Raw genomic sequence first — 19,511 nt, 5'->3', positions numbered from 1 at the left:
GTGTGGGGAGAGGGATGGGCAGGGAGAAAAGTGCAACAATGAATTAATGGAAATCCAAAGTCTCTGTAAATTTTCATTGAAATTAATAATATATTTTTTTCCAAAGATACCAATTGACATGCTCCAAATAACAGATGAAGCCCTGGATGTGCTTATCAGTTTTTGGTAAAAAATTCAGAGGACAGCTTCCTGGTTGATTGACTGGAAGAGATTCATATTTATTCCTATACCCAAGAAAAGTGACCTAAAAGAATGTAGAAATTATTAACCAATGTCATTAATATTACATGCAAACAAAATAATGCTGAAGATCATCCAAAAACGTCTAGAACAGTACATAGAGAACTTGCAGAAATTCAAGCTGAGTTTAAAAGAAGCCATGACACTAGGGATATCATTGCTGATGTCAGATAGATACTGGTTGAAATCTGAGGATATCAGAATAATGTCTATTTGGCTACAGTTTATTGACTGTGCGAGTGTTTTATTGACTATGCAAAGACATTTGACTGTGTATCACTGTGTAACTAACATTGAGAAGAATGAATGGGAATCTCAGAACACTTAATAATAGTATACGAAACCTATACCTAGACCAAGAAGCTGTTGTATGAAAAGAACAAGAGAATACTGCAAGGTTTAAAATCAGGGAGGATGTGCATCAGGGTTGTATCCTTTCTCCGCACTTGTTCAGCCTGTATGCTGAGTAAATAATTCATGGAATGTGGGATCAGGATTGGTGGAAGACTCTTCAACAATCTACCTTTTGCAGATAGCATAACCTTGCTTAGTGAAAGTGAAGAGGACTTGAAGCACTTGCTGCCGAAGATCAAAACTTTCAATATGGGTTGCATCTCAATATTAATAATACAAAATTCCACTGTACCAGACTGATAAGCAACTTTATGATTGATGAGAAAAATGTTTAAATTGACAACAATTTCCTGTTATTTGGATCTACAATCAACACCCTTGGTACCAAGAGTCAAGAGATTAGGAGATGTATTTCACTGGGAAAGTTGGCTGTTAGGGAGCTCTTTACATTACTGATGAGTGAGGATGTCAGGTGGAAGACTAAAGTACATCTGATTCAGGCCTTCATCTTTTCTATTGCTTGTTATGCTGTTGAGAGCTGGACAATGAATAAAGATGACAGATAATTAGTGTCTTTGAATTTTGCTGTTGGAGAAGAAGACTGAGCATCACATGGACTTCTAAAAGAACAGATAATGCTTGGAAATTGGAGAGCATGCAAAGAGAGGAAGACTCTCAATGAATTGGATACAGTAGGTGAGGCAATGGGCTCTAGTGTATCAAGAATGATAAGAATGTCACAGGACAAGAAATGGTTAAAATCTGTTGTTCATAGTGTCGCTATACCAACATATAGTGTTGAAATTGAATGATAATTTTGTAACTGAAAAACAAATGAAAAGCAAGAATGCATATTGTTGTTTGTTGTTGTTGCTATGTGTCATCGAGCCACCTGTGACCCACAGAGACCCTATATACAGCAGCTCTGAACCCTGTCCTACCTTGGGCCAGTCTTATTAATTCTGACACACCAACCCCGATTGCCCCAGTCACCATATCAATCCATCTTATCCAGGGTCTTCGTCTCCTGCACTGTCCCTCCACCTTTACAAGCATGATGTCCATCTCCAGGGACTGGTCTCTCCTGGCCACATGCCCAAAATATGTGAGACGGAGTTTCTAAATCCTAGCCTCCAAGGAGAAACTTGGTTTCACCTTCTCCAAGACAGCAACACTCATTGCAGCACTATTCATGATACTTAAAAAGTGTTAGCATCCTAAAACTTTTATCAACAGATGAAAGCATAAAGAAAGTGAGTCTCTCTCTCTCCATATACAAACACACACACACACACACACACACACACACACACACACACACACACACTGAATTATTACTTAATCATGAAAGGCAGCTAAGTCCTGATACATATTATCATATGGATGAATCTTGGAACATTTTCTTGAGTGAGGAAAGTCAGTTTAAAAAGGGCTAAAATTGTATTGCACTATATATGAGATATACAGAACAGACAAATATGTAGAGACCAAACTTTATGAGAATCCTGGGATGGACAAAACGGTGGACAAACAGAGTGCTTGCTTAATAGCTATTAAGGTTCTGTTAAAGGTGATGGAAAATTTGGAAATATTGAGGGCACACCATAATGAATTAGTAATTGAATTGCTATTATAAAATTTTGGGATTGCAAAGTTATACACACACACACACACACACACACCCCCTGGTGTCATGGTATAAGGACATCCTGAGGAATTTACCATTGGCACAGGCACTTTGGAAATAATACTAAGACATCTATTTATCATAGGTAAACCTATTCAGTGATTTGTTACCTTGCAATTATAATATGGTTATGCTTTTGTTGTTGTTATGTACTATTGAGTTGGAACTTATTCATAGCTGATGCTATAGTGGATTTTCAGAGGCAGTACATCACTTGGGAGGAAATTGTCCATCTTTCTCCTGCAGAGCAGCTGGTAGATTTGATCTGCTTGTCTTTGGGTTGCCAGTACAACTCCTTGATAGTAAAACACCAGAGTTCCAAGGTATTGTTGTTATGTGCCATCGAGTTGCTTGTGATGCATAGTGACCCTATGTACAACAGCTCTGAACCCTGTTCTGTCTGAGCCAACCTGATTGTCTCTGTCACACCTACCCTCACTACCCCAGTCATTAAATCAATACATCTCATTGAGGGTCTTCCTCTTTTGTGCTGCCCCTCTCAAGCATGATGTCCCTCTCCAAGGACTGGAACATCCTTGCAACATGCACAGAGTATGTCAGACAGAGCTTTAGAATCCTTGCCTCCACAGAGCAGCCTGGTTTCACCCTCTCCAGGACAAACCTGTTTGTTCTGCTAGCAGTCTGTGGTATATCCAATAGTCTTCTCCAGCTAGCCCCACAGCTCAAAGGCATCAATTCTGCTTCTATTATCCGTAGTCATTGTCCAGCTTTCGATATAATTTAAAAATATATTAACATTACTTCTTTTGTGATAGTTTGCCCCTTTTTACAAGTTTACCTCATTTATAAAATTATAAATATAATTAAGTAATAATGTATTATTTTTAATTTCCACACTCTGTTGGATCACCTTTCTTTGGAATGGGAACAAATATCAATCTCTTCCAGTCAGTTGGCCAGGAGGTTGTCCTCTAGAATTCTTGGCACAACTTAGTGAGCACATCCAGGGCAGGGCCTGTTTGTTGAAACATTTTAGTTGGTATGCCATTAGTTCCTGGGGCCTTGTTTTTTGCCCATTCTTTCAGAGCAACATGAACTTCTTTCTTCATCATCACAGATTCTTGTTCAAACATTATTTCATGAAATTCTTCTGTGTCTGCCAATTCATTTTGGTACAATGACTGTATACTCTTTCCATCTTCTTTTAATGCTTCCTGGATCATTGAATATTCTGCCTAAAGCATCCTTAAGTATTGCAACTTGAAGCTTGAATTTATTCTTCAGTTACTTTAGCTTAAGAAATGCTGAGCAAGTTGGAGGCAAGGATTCTGAAGCTCTGTCTGACATAATTTGGTCATGTTGCAAATTACTGGAGAGGAACATCATGTTTGGGACAGCACAAGAGAGGAAGACTCTTGTTGAGATGGATTGGCTCAGTGACTGGGGTAATGGGGGCAGATGTGTTGGAGACAATAAGATTGGCACAGGATAGAGCAGGTCTGTTGTATGAAGGGTCACTATGAGCAACTCAATAGCACATAACAAAAATAGATTAGAGAATGTCCTATTTATTGTAGTTTTCCCAGTGCTCATTTATAGTGCCTGGCAGACTTCTGGTGTTCAGTAGATGTCAGATGGATTAGTAAGTAAATGGATAAAGAATATTGTGTATCTTGATTTTGAGGGTGAAATAGTGAGAGGTGAAGTTATTAAACAGCTTTAGAAGTTCTTAACTTTGGAAGAAAATTTCTTCAGAATAATTCTACTGTGGTACATAATTTTTGTTGTATATGGTCGAGTCAGAACCAATGCATAGCTGACCCTTCAGTAGGTTTTCAGATTAAGTTTATCACAGAGAAGGAGATTGCCCACCCTCCTACGGAGTAGTTGGTGGATTTGAACCACATGCCTTTGGGGTCTCAAAAGTTTCTTACCACTAGGCCATGACTAGACATTCTTTTTATTGCATTAATGAGAAACAGTAAATAATAGGAAACAAAAGAAGCAATAAAATGAATCTTTTCTAGCAGAGGCTGCTAATATTAAAATCACTGGATAGTGCACATGATTCATGAGCTCAGCTGTTAACAGAAAGGTTGAAAGTTCAAATCCACCCAGAGATGATATGAAAGAAAGGCTTGGGGATCTGGTTCTGCAAATTTAGTCACTGAAAAGTCTGTGGAAGAAAATTTCGTTGTGACATGCGTTGAGGTTGCTCTGTGTTAGAGTCAACTTCATGACAACTGGTTTTACTGCCTCTTGTACATTCTTAAGAGGCACTGACACTTAACTGGTAGAATTCTCGCCATTCCTGCAGGAGATGGAAGGAGATCGATCCAGAATCGATTCCTGGCTATTGCTCCTCAAATATAGCCACTACTGTTTGTCAGTGGAGGCTTGCTGTGCTGCTGTGCTACGGAATCTGTTATGATACTGAGCAGAGCTTTCAGAGTAAGACAAACTAGGAAGAAAAGCTGGCAATCTACTCCCAGAAGTCAGCCTAAGAAAACCCCATGGATCACAGTGGCTTAATTAGCAATTAGGAGCACTGGTGGCCTAGTGCTAAGAAGCTGTGCTACAATCCCAAAGGCATGCAGTTCAAATCCACCAGCTGCTTCTGGAGAAAGCTGGGCAGTCAGCCTCCTCCTGTGCGATTAACTGCCTCTGAACACTCAGCAGCTATGGGTCAGCTCTGATTCAACGGTACACAATGACAATGAGGGCCGTGCAGAATCTGGTACACATGGAGTAACAAGAGTCCAACTCCATGGCAGTTGACAAGAGACTCCCTTAATATTACCTTGAATTAAATTTCCATAATATCTGTTGAAGATTGTTCCTTATTGATGTGCTTTTTTATTCGTATCCCAGAGATAAAATAAATTATATTTAAAATACGGCTATTTCAATCTTGAACCAAAGGAAAAATTTAAAATGCTTCAGCCTATGTTGTATTCAACTCTGAAAATGCAATAGCTTCCTCTTTGGAGTTTTATTTCCCTAGCAGTCTTAGAAGCAAACAAGAATTAATTTTAAACAAAAATCTGTCTTATTTGTATAATACAAGTTTGAATTGAATGAGGAAAAACATGTTTTTTAAATTACATTTTCTTTGAAAAACAAAAGCTTAAGTTAAGGGAAAATGTTTTGGAAAACTTGAGGTTTCAAAAAACAAAACTTGAAGGAAAATATAAATGGTTTTAGGGCTTTCTGAAAAATTCCTTAAACTGCTGCAGCCATTATTCCCATTCATATTAGGAACTGGTCTAAATGCTCTTGGCATCCCAACATTACAATGGCACCTCTTTGGAGGTGTCAAGAAAGTGTTAGTTATTCTTCTCATTATTATAACTCCCTCCCAACCCTAATTATTATTTTCAGTTATAATAAAAACTATCTGATATTGCAAGAAGCAAAATTTTAGACTTTCACTTCTCAAAGTAGAACAAGTATGTGGGAATGATTACAGGTGAACTATACATGTCAATCATCTTTAATTCTGAATTATTCATTTGAAATTTGTACAAACGTTAGACTAAATATTTGACTGATTTATAACTATTATAAAGAAAAGAGTTTTAAAAATATTCACTTAAGTACATATTGAGTGTGTATTGTTGTGTGTTGTCAAGTTGGAATCAACTCATAGCTGACTCTCCCGTGGGTTTTCATATCATACAAGAGGAAATTCCCCATTCTTCTCCAGAGCAGGTGGTGGATTAGAACCTCATACCTTTGGGACTGCAGCACAGGTTCTTACCACTAGGCCGCCAGAGTTCTCATATTGAGTGCCTACTATAGGAATTAAAGCCACCAACTGAATACTCAGTGAGAAAGATTTTAAAAACATATCCCTGAACTTCTCTGGTGTATCTACTATATTTATTCATATACTACTATATCTAGGTGCAGCTTCTAGACTTGTGGAATAAGTTTAATTTTTAAAACGTACTTTGTTTCCCTAACATCATATTTAATTATTCTTCTTTTATTCTACACAACCTTCATTGATTCGTCTCCTTGCCTGGACTTCCTGCTCGTATTATCAGGCAGCTGTAAGCAACGGATACTTCAGGACCAACACTAGTTTATAGTGAAAAGTAACAATAGCATTCTTATTATTAAGTTTTCAGAGGGACTGAAGAGGAGTTGTAAACTCCTATGCATTCAATGACTAAGAAGTTAATACAAAAAAAGAAGTATTAGTAGTAAGCCTTAAACCAACTGGGATGTATGTTCTCTGCCCAAAGGCATTAAAATTCTTTTGAGAATATTTCACTCACCAGACAGAACAGATTTGTGAGTACTTTTTTTTTTTTTTTCACTTTGGTGATCTTGATTTTCTTTCTTAACATTTTTGACAATATATTAAGATAATATAGTCTTTTCCCAAATTCCAAGATTTGTGGTCTGTGGCTTACCCAAGACTATGCTGAAAATATGTACTTTAAAATCTTTCCTTATGAACATGTCTTATTTACTGAAATAATGAAGATACTAATAACTGATATGTATTTCCAGGTAGACTGAAGAGAGGCATAGTGCATATGGAATTCCCAGGATAAACGCTTATGACTGCATTGCTCTCTTGTGCTACGGATTAGTGGTTTGAGAGCTTTTGTGGGCAGCTTTCTCTCTGTGTATTTACTAGAAATCTTTAGATATGGTGTTTGTTTTCTATAGAGTTCACTCTCAATTCAACCCAACACTCTTTGAGTTGTTCAGAGGGAATGCCCAATTTACCCGTACAAAGAAGGAGAAGAACAGATGGGTAGACAAATCTTACAAACACAATTTAGCACAGACACAGTACAGGAAGAGAAAAGAAAAACTAATCGCCGGTGGACTGGGTGTGCTCTGTAGCCTTGAATCTGGAAATTATTAATTCTGAGTTTTTCTCCCACCTTCCCAAAAGTTCAGTGTGTACACTCATGTCTAGAGTAAAATCCACACAAGATGCACCTTCGCCGCAGCATCTGGTTCTCCCAGAACGCTATTATCCACTTTCTCAATGCCTTTAACCTTTCTGTCTGAAGTATTTCTGGCAGCTAAAGATGTTGTCTTTGAATTACTTGGCGCTTTCAGGAATTCCACTTTCCCTCCACTCATAAAATCTGCACCCTGGTGCAGGGATGTTTGAAATATGTTTCTTGCCTCCATACATTTTGGAGGAGGGTAATTGAACTGTTCACTTTAGATCTACCCACATTTCAGTACTCATCCCTCCCACCCAGTGATTGGGGTTTTCTTTTGTCAAACCCTCTGTAGTTAAAACCACAAACCCTCTGGTGATAAGTGAAATCATGTCTTTGCCTGATGGATGAGGTAGCTTTTAGGTCTCTGTTCTTTTGTGAATAGACTATAAAATGAAATTAACATAAAAAGGAAAACCCATACAGTCAGTCTGGAAGAGCAAAAGTATACAAGTTTGAAAAATCTTTTGGAGTCATTGCTGGCATCAAGCCTATTAAAAAGTGTTTGAACCAATCAGCCATTTGAAAAATCTTTTGGAGTTATTACAGTATTGCTGATATAAAAATATTTTTTAAATAATTTTAACAAATCAATCATGTTGACTATTAAGAGTCACAGATATGTTTTTCTTAAATATATTTCCTCTATTCTTGACTCCAGTTGAAATATGCTGCCCATCATGAATAAGATAAAACCATCATCATTGACTTCTCTCCTCCCATAGGAGGTGATTTCTCAAAATGTTACACTGTTTAAAAAAAGTGTTGACGAACATGTGGAAGATCAGAGTCACAATGATTAAAGTTTTCCAAAGGATGTTTTAGAAATTCCTGTGGAAACAAGTTCTCTCACTTCAATTCCAGGTTATGGGAGGATACTAATGGTTCAGTGTTTGTTTCATTCTCCAATGGTACATTCTATGTGTTTTTTTCAAACAGAATATTTAGAATGGTCCTATAAAAATTTAATAAAAGGAGCTCAGCTCATTAACATTACACAAACATGCAAACTTGCATAATGAACTTTTATGTAAGCTGAGTACAAAATTTAAATTACAAAGCTTTTTTAATACTTGGGGAAAGCTACTTAAATATGTATGTTCTGTAAGGAAGAAATTGCTTTGCTCAATTCTGTGTAGTGACTATTCTTTTGTGAAAATACTATCAATACTGTGGATATACAAATATATGTAGATGGTATTTGCTATTATCATTTATAAATATGAAGCTGAAAAACTGTCTTTGAAAGACTTGCTTGTGAGCCACTTTTAACAGGTAAAACAGCATTAATGATAAGAGCTAGACCATCTCAGAAAGTATTCTGACCAACATAGTCAATTCTGAACTATTAAAATAAGTGAAAGGAGAAGACTCTCAATAAGATAGATTGAGACAGAGATTCCCACAAAGGACTTGAGCACGACAGAGATCATGAGGACGATGCAAGATAGGGCAAAGTTTAGACCTGTTGTTTAAATGGTTGATTTGAGTTGTAGTTGACTTGATGGCACTAAACAACAGCAAAATAGTCAAACCATTTCCTCCATATTTGAAGGTAAGATTAAGAACACTACATCCAAGCGTCAATTTTTCTCAGTCTGTTGTATGAACGTATTAGAAGAAAGCTTCAGCATAGGTTGATCAGTTTAATAATGAATGCTTATCTAGCACTTTCACTTAACATTATCCGAAAGGAACTTCATGCAAATGAGGAAACTTGGGTTCAAAAAACCTAAGTGCTGCCCAGTAATGCCATTATTGTTGTTGTGAGGTGCTGCTGAATCAGGTATGACCCATAGGGACCCTTTGAACCACAGATCTGAACTTGGCCCTATCCTGTGCCAGCCTCACAATCTCTAACATACTTGAGCCCATTGCTGCAGTCACTGTGCCAGTTCACCTGGCTCAAGAGCTTCCTTCCTTTTGCTTATCCTCCCTCTTTCCCAGCATGCTATCACTCTCCAAAGAATAGTCTCTCCTAGTAACATGCCCAAAGTATATGAAACTAAACTTTGCAATCGTTGCCTCTGAGGAACACTCAGGCTGCACCTTCTCCAAGATGTATCTGTCTGTTCCTTTGTCAGTCCGTGGGATATACAGGACTCTTCTTCAACACCATTGCTCAACCAGTTGAAAATGGAAATGAGACTGAAACTCCTGTGTTCTAATGCTTGAATTGGCTCTTAGAAGAGTGGTTTTAATAATCTATGGTAAGAAGTAGGCACATAACTATAATAGAATGAAAATTTTACAAAATAGTTCATAACCTATAGTTTTTTCTTTGTCTCTATTTTAAAAAATATTTCTATTTAAGGTATCTATTACACACGTACACATTAAAGCAATGATTTTGTAAATTACTACCTAACTTGGGAGGGACTGGAGAGAATTATTCTGAGTAATCTAACTCAGTCCCATAAGGACAAATACTGTATGGAAACCATTATTGTAGAGTGAGTATAAAGATCCAAGAGTTGGGGGATGGAAGCAGAGGGATGAGGATGGGTGGTGGGGTGAGGTGTTAATCACAGGGTTACACAATTTGATGGGGGGATGAATGAAATGGGAAGGATCTTTTGTGAAAAGCAATGTATTCAAACTTTGTAAGTAAATCAGTATAAAATTTTAAAAATGTGATAGAAAAAGAGAAAAAGAAATATTTTTGAACCATGGGGGAGAGGTGTTTATGAACCATAAATAAATTGTTTTAATAACCACCAATGAATCACAATTTGGAAAAAGGCCAAGGAACACACTTTGAAAAGTACTACACTATACCACAGTTTCCCTTAGGGTAGAGGTGTGGCTTATGTGATGGTGTAGTCTATGCTTGGTTTAATGTTTTGCTATGTTGTTGTGAGGTACTGTCCAGTCAAGTAAGATTCACAGTGACCCTATGAATAACATATCTGAACCCTGCCTTATTTTGTGCCATCTTCATAATTTCTGACATACTTGAACCTGTTGCAACAATGTCTTTCTCCAGGGAATAGCCTCTCCTAACAACATGCCCAAAGTAGATGAAATGAAGTTTTGTAATCTTTATCTCCAAAGAGGCACTTTAGCTGTGCTTTCTCCAAGAAATATCTGTTTGTTCTTTTGGTAGTCACAAGATACTACATATTCTTCCCCAACACCACAATTTAAAGGTATCAATTCTTCTGTCATCCTTATTCATTGTCCACCTCTCAGCAGCATTGTTGTTGTTGTTGTTATGTGCCAGAGTGACTAAAAAAACCCATGATCTGAATCAAGTGCACCTTAATCCCCAAACTTATATCATTGTTCCTCAGTAATTTGGAGAGACCCTTAACTGCAGACTTACCAAGTACAATACATCTCCTAATCTCCTGATTGGTGGTATTAAGTATGTTGATTGTGGATCCAAGTAAGATGAAATCATTGACAGCTTCAATCATTTCTGCATCTATTATGATTCTGCCTATTGGTCCAGTGACAAGAATTTTTATTTTCTTGATGGTGAGATATAATTCATAATGAAGATGATATTTTTTGCTTTTTCTGCACCAAGTGCCTCAAGGGTTACTCACTTTCAGCAAGCAAGTCATGTCATCTACATAATGCAGGTTGTTTATGAGTCTTCTCCCAATTCTCATGCCATGTTCTTCTTCATAAAGTCTAGCTTTGGGAATAATTTGTTCAGGACATAGATTGAATAGATATGTAGAGAAGATACAACTCTGTTGCATACCTTTCTTGATTTTAAATCACGTAATTTTCCCTTACTCTATTTTGACAACACCCTCTTGATCTGAGTATAGGGTTTGCAGGAGCACAATTATGCATTCTGTTTTGTTAAATGAAGTCAGATAAGATAATTTGGCATGTACATTAGCAGAGGATGTTTGTCTGCTATTCCTTGCCATTTCGTTCACATGTTGTGTCCTGATGCCCATGAGCAAAGAATTCTGGCAGATCCATGATACATGAAAGTTCAATGATGCTCAAAGTGAATGCACTATAGATGGAACAAGTGTGTTACATCTATGACTGAGTGAAGGGATGGCTCACAGCTTTGAAATATCATGAGTTCAATCAAAACTAAAACTTTCTCCAAATGAGAAAGAGTGCAATGTCATTTAAGAAATGCATTTAACCAAGTAACTGTATCATATCCTTCCTTTGTTATGTTACTTCCTTGTGTTAGTCAATGACTCAAACTGAAAATTTTGGCATTCAAGGGAAAGAGAAAGGTTAGCCAATTCATGCTTCCTTTTCCTTTCAGTTCTTCTTTACTCATCAGTAACCTCAAGGTAGAGAGTGTTGGTGGGACGTGCACAAACGAAGAATTAAAAACAATTGAGTTACTTCTGTGCCACACTCCTAAGACTGCAAGGCATCACATATGTTCTTGTTAAGTGCTGTCAAGTCATAGACGACTCATAGTGACCATATGAATGAAAGGCCTGAACACTTGTATAATTTTTGTCATTTCTCCACTTTCATAGAGTTTCTGGAGGCAAGCCATTTTAGAAGTGGATGCCACTTCTACTTCCAAGCTTGTTTTAATCAGGGAGCTCCACCAAACACTGTCCACCATGGGTAACCATTATTGCATTTGACACATCAGTGCCACAGTGTTTAGCATCACAGCAACCATATACGAACTATGAATTATTAATGATGCCATTTTTGTTGATTCTACATACTCTTATATATGCATTTAAAACTGGCTTGGCACAATAAGAACGATGACTATTAAAGTCCATGGTAATAATTTAAAATTATTTTTTTTTTACTAATAATGGCAATAAGTAATGAAGGAGAAACATCCAAAAAGTAATTTTTTAAAAATTATCAATCTTTCTAAAATTAATATGAGGCCTCTCTTTTATCTTTTCGATCTATATGAAGAACAGATTATCCAGGAGTCTGGGCTCTATGAGGAGAAGTGTGGCATCAGGATTGGAGGTAGACTCATCAACAATCTGCATCACACAAATGATACAACCTTGCTTACTGAAACTGAGGAGGACCTCATGCACTTGCTGCAGAAGGTTAAAAACTGCAGCCATAGATAAAGATTGAAGATCAACATCAAGAAAACAAGATTCTCAGCACTGGGCTGTTTTGCAGCATCATGAGAGATGGTGAAGAGATTGAGATTGTTAACAGCTTAATTTTATTTGGCTCAACAATCAGCACTCTTGGTATCAGCAGCCAGGAAATTAAAAGACAAATTGCATTGGGAAAGTCTGCTGTCAGAGTCCTCTCCAAAGTACTGAAGAGCAAAAATATCAGTCTGGAGACTAAAGTGCACCTGATCCAGGCTATAGTCTTTGCAATTATTTGCTATGCACCAGAAAGCTGGACAATGACTAGGGATGATAGAAGGAGAATTGATGACTTTGAATTGTGGTCCTGGTGGAGAATATTGAATATACCATGAACTGCTAACATGCAGAGTCATCTTAAGAGAGAGTGAAACCAGGTTGCTTCTTGGAGGCAAATATACTGAACCTTCATCTGACATACTTTGGTCATGTTGCAAGGTGGGGCCAGTTATTGGAGAGGGATGTCAAGCTTGGGAGGATGAAGGGACAGTACAAGAAAGGAAGACCCTTGATAAGATAGATTGATTCAGAGACTGGGTTAATGGGGGTAGCTGTGTTGAAGACAAGAAGATTTGCACAAGACAGAGAAGGGTATAGGGTTGTTGTACACAGGGTCACTATGAGTTACAGGTGACTCAATGGCACATAACAACAAGACCAACAACAACAACAATGTTTTCTTTTGCAGTGAGTTCCACCAATTATGCAGCTAGCTCTAGCAGATTGAATACTGAGACTCAGAAGACATATTCATGTCCTAATCCTTGGAACTTTTGAATGCTACTTAAATGGCAAAATATGTGATATATGAGAACAGGTATTTATGTTGGGTTATATAAAATCTCTCCTGGAACCTCTAGAATGATTCTCATGTTGAGATTAATGTTGACTGAATGACCTCAGGTTTGAAATACTAATGAGATTTGTTTTATTTTTATTTAATATTTGGATAACATATATTAGGGGATCAAGACATCAAATCTTACTTGAAATGAATTAGAGAAACCCTTAGTATTGAATAGCATACAAATATATTTAATTTTTACAAAAATATTATTGTGAAGAAGTCTAAGGACAATTTAAATAAACATAGTCTAGTGATTTTAATGTTGCATTGGGAAAGTCTGCAGTTAGGGATCTCTTCAAATTATTGAGGAGTAATGATGTAACTTTGAGGACTAAGGTGTATCTGATTCAGGCCACAGTCTTTCTGAACACTTGCTGTGCTGAGAGCTGGACAGTGAATAAGGATGACAGGAGAATTGATGCCTTTGAGCTGTGGTGTTGGAGAAGAGCACTAAACATCACATGGTGGCCAAGAGAACAAATAGGTCTTGAAGATGGTGCAGATGGAGTGCTCTTTGGAGGCAAGAATGATGAGGATGTGCCTCACATACTTTGGGAATATTGCTAGGAGGGGCTACTTTTTGAAGGACATGATGCTGGGAAAGGGAAGGAGAGGAAGACCCTCAACCAGGTAGACTGACATGGTGACTGCTACAATGGGTTCTTGTGTGTCAGGAAGTGTGAGAATGGCACAGAATATAAAAGGGTTCAGATCTTTGTTCATAGGGCCATTATGAATCATACTCAATTGGATGACACCCAACAACATTGAAGAAGGTGCAACAGAGGCCTTTCTTCTACATCTGACATTGCTGCCTGGATTGAACAGGGTTGAATTCAATATTGCTTGAGAAGACATTTTGGGATAAAACTTTTCTACATCCTTTGAATCACAGCTTGGAATGGAACTGTTTACACAGTAGACAAAAGTATGCAAGTCTTGTTTAATGAGTATGTGGATTTGATTTAGTGTTATTTTAATAGCGCATAGTTCAACATTTTAAAGTTGTGGACAATGATCTAAAATTTATTTCAGCAAATTTTATTATCTTCTTTGAGCTATCTTTTTACTAGTGAGCTTTGAGATTTGAAAAATATAATAAAGATATATATGTGTGTATATACATATGTGTGTATATATATATATATATATATGTATATATATTTCTTGTCATGAATAGCTGACTCTCTAGGGCCAAGTATTCTTAAAACTTGAATTTGAATTTTTTTTCCACTTTTTAAGGTGTGCGCTTTTATTCAACTGGTCTCAAGTCAGTGTACAGGTAAAGCCCTGGCTGCCTCCACATCTCAGCCACCCCAGGGAGACCAAAAGCCTTCATATTTCTAGAGTTGAGGGAAAGGGCAAGGGCCCCAAAAAAGTAGGGCCACTGATGGCTGACTATTGGAAAAAAAGACAAAAACTAAAGAACAAGTATTAAGGCGGAAGATTTTTTTTTTAAAAAAAGAAAACCTGGATAAGGTATCATTTACATAAAAGCAATGCTCCCTGCCACCCCTGTCCATGCGTGGACCCGGGTAAGGGACGGGGCTCTTCTGCTTAGGGGAAGTGAGAGGCTTCTGGAAAGGCAGGAGCTTCCTGTCACATCGCCATGTTGATTATTTGGAATGATTATTTAAAAAACAAACAAACAATGTGCAATCAAAGTCCTGGGCCACATTGGAGAACTGGGGGGATTCTTGCTCCACACCATCTGCTGTCACCCTGACTGTTCCAGTTTTTAAATCCTGAGTCAAGCACAAAAAAAAAAAATAAAAATTAAAAAAATAAACAAAAAAGTAACAAATAAAGCCATGCCAATTCTCATCCTTTTGGTTTTTTGTTTTTTTTTCTGCGCAAGTTAGGTTTTTTTTTATCAAGAAAGGGTGTAACGCAACTAAACAGTCCTCCTAGAAGCATTTGCGGTGAACGATGGAGGGGCCAGACTCGTCGTACTACTGCTTGCTGATCCACATCTGCTGGAAGGTGGACAGGGAAGCCAGGATGGAGCCTCCGATCCACACGGAGTATTTGCGCTCAGGGGGAGCAATGATCTTGATCTTCATCGTGCTGGGGGCCAGCGCTGTGATCTCCTTCTGCATCCTGTCGGAGATGCCTGGGTACATGGTGGTCCCGCCAGACAGCACTGTGTTGGCGTAGAGGTCCTTGCGGATGTCAACATCACACTTCATGATGGAGTTGAAGGTAGTTTCATGGATGCCACAAGACTCCATGCCCAGGAAGGAGGGCTGGAAGAGTGGCTCGGGGCAGCGGAAACGCTCATTGCCGATGGTGATGACCTGCCCATCGGGCAGCTCGTAGCTCTTCTCCAAGGAGGAAGAGGAAGCCGCCGTGGCCACCTCCTGCTCGAAGTCCAGGGCAACGTAACAGAGTTTCTCCTTAATGTTACGCACAATTTCCCGCTCAGCCGTGTTGGTGAAGCTGTAGCCTCGCTCGGTGAGGGTCTTCACGAGGTAGTCCGTCGGGTCCCGGCCAGCCAGGTCCAGACGCAGGATGGCATGGGGGAGGGCGTACCTCTCATAGATGGGCACAGTGTGGGTGACCCCATCGCCGGAATCCATCATAATGCCAGTGGTTCGGCCAGAGGCATACAGGGACAGCACGGCCTGGATAGCGACGTACATGGCAGGGGTGTTGAAGGTCTCGGACATGATCTGGGTCATCTTCTCCCAGTTAGCCTTGGGGTTCAGGGGGGCCTCCGTCAGCAGCACAGGGTGTTCTTCGGGGGCCACACGCAGCTCGTTGTAAAAGGTGTGGTGCCAGATCTTCTCCATGTCGTCCCAGTTGGTGACAAATAACTTGAATTTTAACACCAAGTATTTCCAGGTACAACACCCCACAATCATTGTCATCACCACTAAAACTACATCGACCACCAATACTATTACCACTACCACCACACGTGTGCACAGAGAACACAAAAGAGTGATTGTAAGTAGGCTTATTAGTGTAATAATTTGGCTGCACTTTTAAGAATAGAAAAGTTATCAGTAGTGAAAAAATTTTTAAGAACAGTTACTTATTATGAATTAAGTTGTGTTTGCCAAAAACATAAATTGAACTTTAAGTCCCTGTACCTGTGAATGTAACCTTGCTTGGGGAAATAGACTCTTTGGAAGATATTACCAGGGAAGTTAATGAGGTCCTATATGAACACAGAGGCTTCTAATACTGTATGACTTGTTTCTTATAAGAAGACAGACATGAGAACAGAGTCACATACAGGAAGGAAGACATCATGTAAAAATAGATCTACAATCAGTAAAGGAACCTTGGGGATTTCTGGCAATCACTAGAGACCCATGAAAAAATTCCTGTTTAGCATTTTAAGGATGAACCAACATAACCAAGATCCTGACTTGAACTTCAAGCCTTCAGAATTCTAGACAATAAACTTTTGTTACTTAAAGCCACCATCGATATGGTATCTTATTACTGCCACCCTAAGAAACAAAGATGTTGTTCTAAGAAGAGGATGAGCACAGACCAAGAGTACATAAGCACCTGGTCTCCATAAGGTCCTACAAAAATATTGATTGCATTTCTCGGGCATGGCATGCATGAGATAAAGAAGAGGAGAAACTACTTTACAAAGCTGGTTTAGCCAATCATGACGTCTTGAAACCCAGGATAGGGAAATAATATTTTACCCTGTAAAATGAGAAATTTTACAGATTTCGAGCAAAGGAAATGTATAATCTAAACTTTGTGTCAATAAGTGAAGTATGTCTTCTTATTTTTTTTTTCCCACATACCTGGATCTGACTGGTACAGGAGGAGATTGCCCCTCCTTTTCCAGCAAAGCATCTGGTGGATTCGAACTGTGTACCTCTGGGATTGCAGTGCAGCTTCTTGCTACTAGGCCACCAGAGCTCACCATGAAGTATGTCTTGAAGGAATAAGGGCTTAGGTACAGAAGGGGAGGTGGTTGCTGTTGTTAGATGCTGTCAAGTTGATTCCAACTCATAGCAACCATCTGTACATCAGAGTGAAACTGTCCAATCTTGTACCAGTCTCACAATCTCTGCTTTGATTAAACCTGTTGTTGCTAGCTCTGTGTCTATCCTTCTCATTGAGGGTCCTCTTGTTCACTGACCCTCTACTTTTCTAAGCATGCTGTCCTTATTCAGGGACTCCTGATAACATGCTCAAAGTATTTGAGACAGTCCCGTAATCCTTGCTTCTAGGAGCACTCTGGCTGAGGAGTGCTGGTGGCTTCATGGTTAAGTACTGAGTTGCTAGCAGGAATGTTAACAGTTTGACTCTGTAGTGGCTCTGTAGGACAAAAACCTGGTGATCTGCTCACATAAAGTTTTAAATAAATGAACAACCCACTGCAGTCATGGCCAGTCTAACTCATTAACCATCCTATGGATCAATTCTACTCCGTCAAAAGACATTGTTTGGTTAAAGAGGGTTTTGTTTGTTTGTTTTAATCCTTTCACCGGTTGATAGCTATTGGATTGTTTCATTGTTGGGTTGTTTCCAACTTGTGGTGATGGCCACTAAGCCATTATAAACATTTGCATATTGGGTTTTGTGTGTATGTATATTTTCATTTCATTTAAGTAAATACTAAGAGGTAAGACTGTTCGATCCTATGACAGGTGTACATTTGACTTTATAAGAAATTGAAAATTGTTTTCAAAGACACTGTCCATACCATTTTTCATTGCTCTCTTAAATGGAAAATAATTTTTATTTTTTAGCATTCTTGGCAGCCTGCAGTATATTGCTTCTGGGGTCATTATTTGAATACTTGGTTATGTATATACCAGTAGTATCTCACTGAGTTAAAATGTTGTGAGTATTCGACTATAGACATTAGTCTGGGGAAAAAGAGCCATAACGTCATCAGATTCTCAAGGATCTGTGATCCTGAAGACAAATGTCAGGAATGAAGGGCCTGGACAATGAAGAGGAATCAAATAGTACAGGGGCAAGAGAGCAGGACATATCTGCAGTGCAAAGGGAAGAAGAAAGACTATAAGGAGCTAAAAAAATTAACAAGGATAAAATTGCTAATGATCTTTGAGAAGTCATTTTAGGATATGGAAGAGAGGTGTATTTGTTAGGATTCAGAGTTAATAGGATCCTATTTGCTAACAGAGCTAATGGGGGGGAGACGGGTGGAGAGAGAGAGAGAGAGACAGAAAGACTGAATATTTTCAGGAGCCTGGCTCATCAGGATGCAGGCACTGACAAATGCATCCATAATCTGTGGATAGGGTGACAAGTCTGGAAATTCCAGCAGTCTTTGGTTTTTAATCTTAGCTAGACAACAGACTGGAATCTCCAGAATCTGATGTTACTATCTCAAGGCGGAATTCCTTAGTTTTTGCTCTTAATGCCTTTGACTGCTGGATGAAACCTACTCACATAATTATGAGTAATCATTGTTATTTAAGAGTCAACTAGTTGTGATTCTTAATCACTTCAACAAAATACCTTTAAGCAACACCTAGACTAGTGTTTAGACAAACAACTGAACACCAAGTTGGCACATAAGGAGAAGAGAAGATAGGAGTGTGCTTATATGAAGCTTAAATGAAAAGTAAGAAAACAGAAGCACAGTATACAGACCACCCTTCTAAGAAAATTCATAGTAAAGGACCATCCAAATTAATCCTTAATACTGGGTGAGATTTTAAAAAAAATCACTCATTAGAGATGCCAAGGGGAAGTTATTTTGATAACAGCAAGTACCAGTTTTGTGTTTTGGGGTTCTTTTTTTAAACATAAAAAAAGCGGTTTACTCATGTGTATTTGATTTTACTGGCATTTACTTCAATTTTTCCTGAGAAGTAAATTCACTTTACCACTGATGCCACTGACTTGGCTGAAAAGAACGCTGGGCACATAGAGTGTTATTGTGGCCACAAGAGCTTTCCCCAAGTACACGTCTAAGGGTTTTACAATGTGCAGTAAGTGTGCTGTTAGGAAACTTTACAAGTCAGCTGACGCGTGCTGTAACACCACAATGATTACCCTTTCTCAAACCGCGTGCTGCCAGCGCACAACCTCAGCAGAGCTTTCTGGGCAGTTTTTGCCTCACATACAAAAGATGAAAACTGAAAAAAGGAAGACATCAGAATATGGTCAACAGGGATACACCACTCTAGTTTCAGTAAAGGAAAAGACTCAAAGCTTTAATAAAACTCAGGCATCTGCATACAGAGATAAAAAGAATCCATTCCTAAGTCTTTCTCTACCTCTCTTCTCTTGGGATGCACTGTAAAACGAAGACAGCAGAAAATGTATAAATTGCCTCTTCCCTACAGTTTCTCCTCAGTCACACACACACACACACACACACACACACACACACACACTCACTCTTTTTCTCTCTCACCCCC

General features: G+C 38.5%; 1 pseudogene; it reads right to left on the bottom strand.

Annotated features, from left to right (window-relative positions):
- Positions 1 to 15,031: 15,031 nt before the first annotated feature.
- Positions 15,032 to 19,511, bottom strand: part of LOC102843862 — a 111,475-nt pseudogene continuing 106,995 nt past the window's right edge.

The sequence above is a fragment of the Elephantulus edwardii genome, unplaced genomic scaffold (genome assembly GCF_000299155.1).
Source record: "Elephantulus edwardii isolate Elephantulus edwardi_28Jun2011 unplaced genomic scaffold, EleEdw1.0 scaffold00013, whole genome shotgun sequence".
NCBI lineage: Eukaryota > Metazoa > Chordata > Mammalia > Macroscelidea > Macroscelididae > Elephantulus > Elephantulus edwardii.
This window is presented reverse-complemented; position numbering and strand designations above follow the sequence as displayed.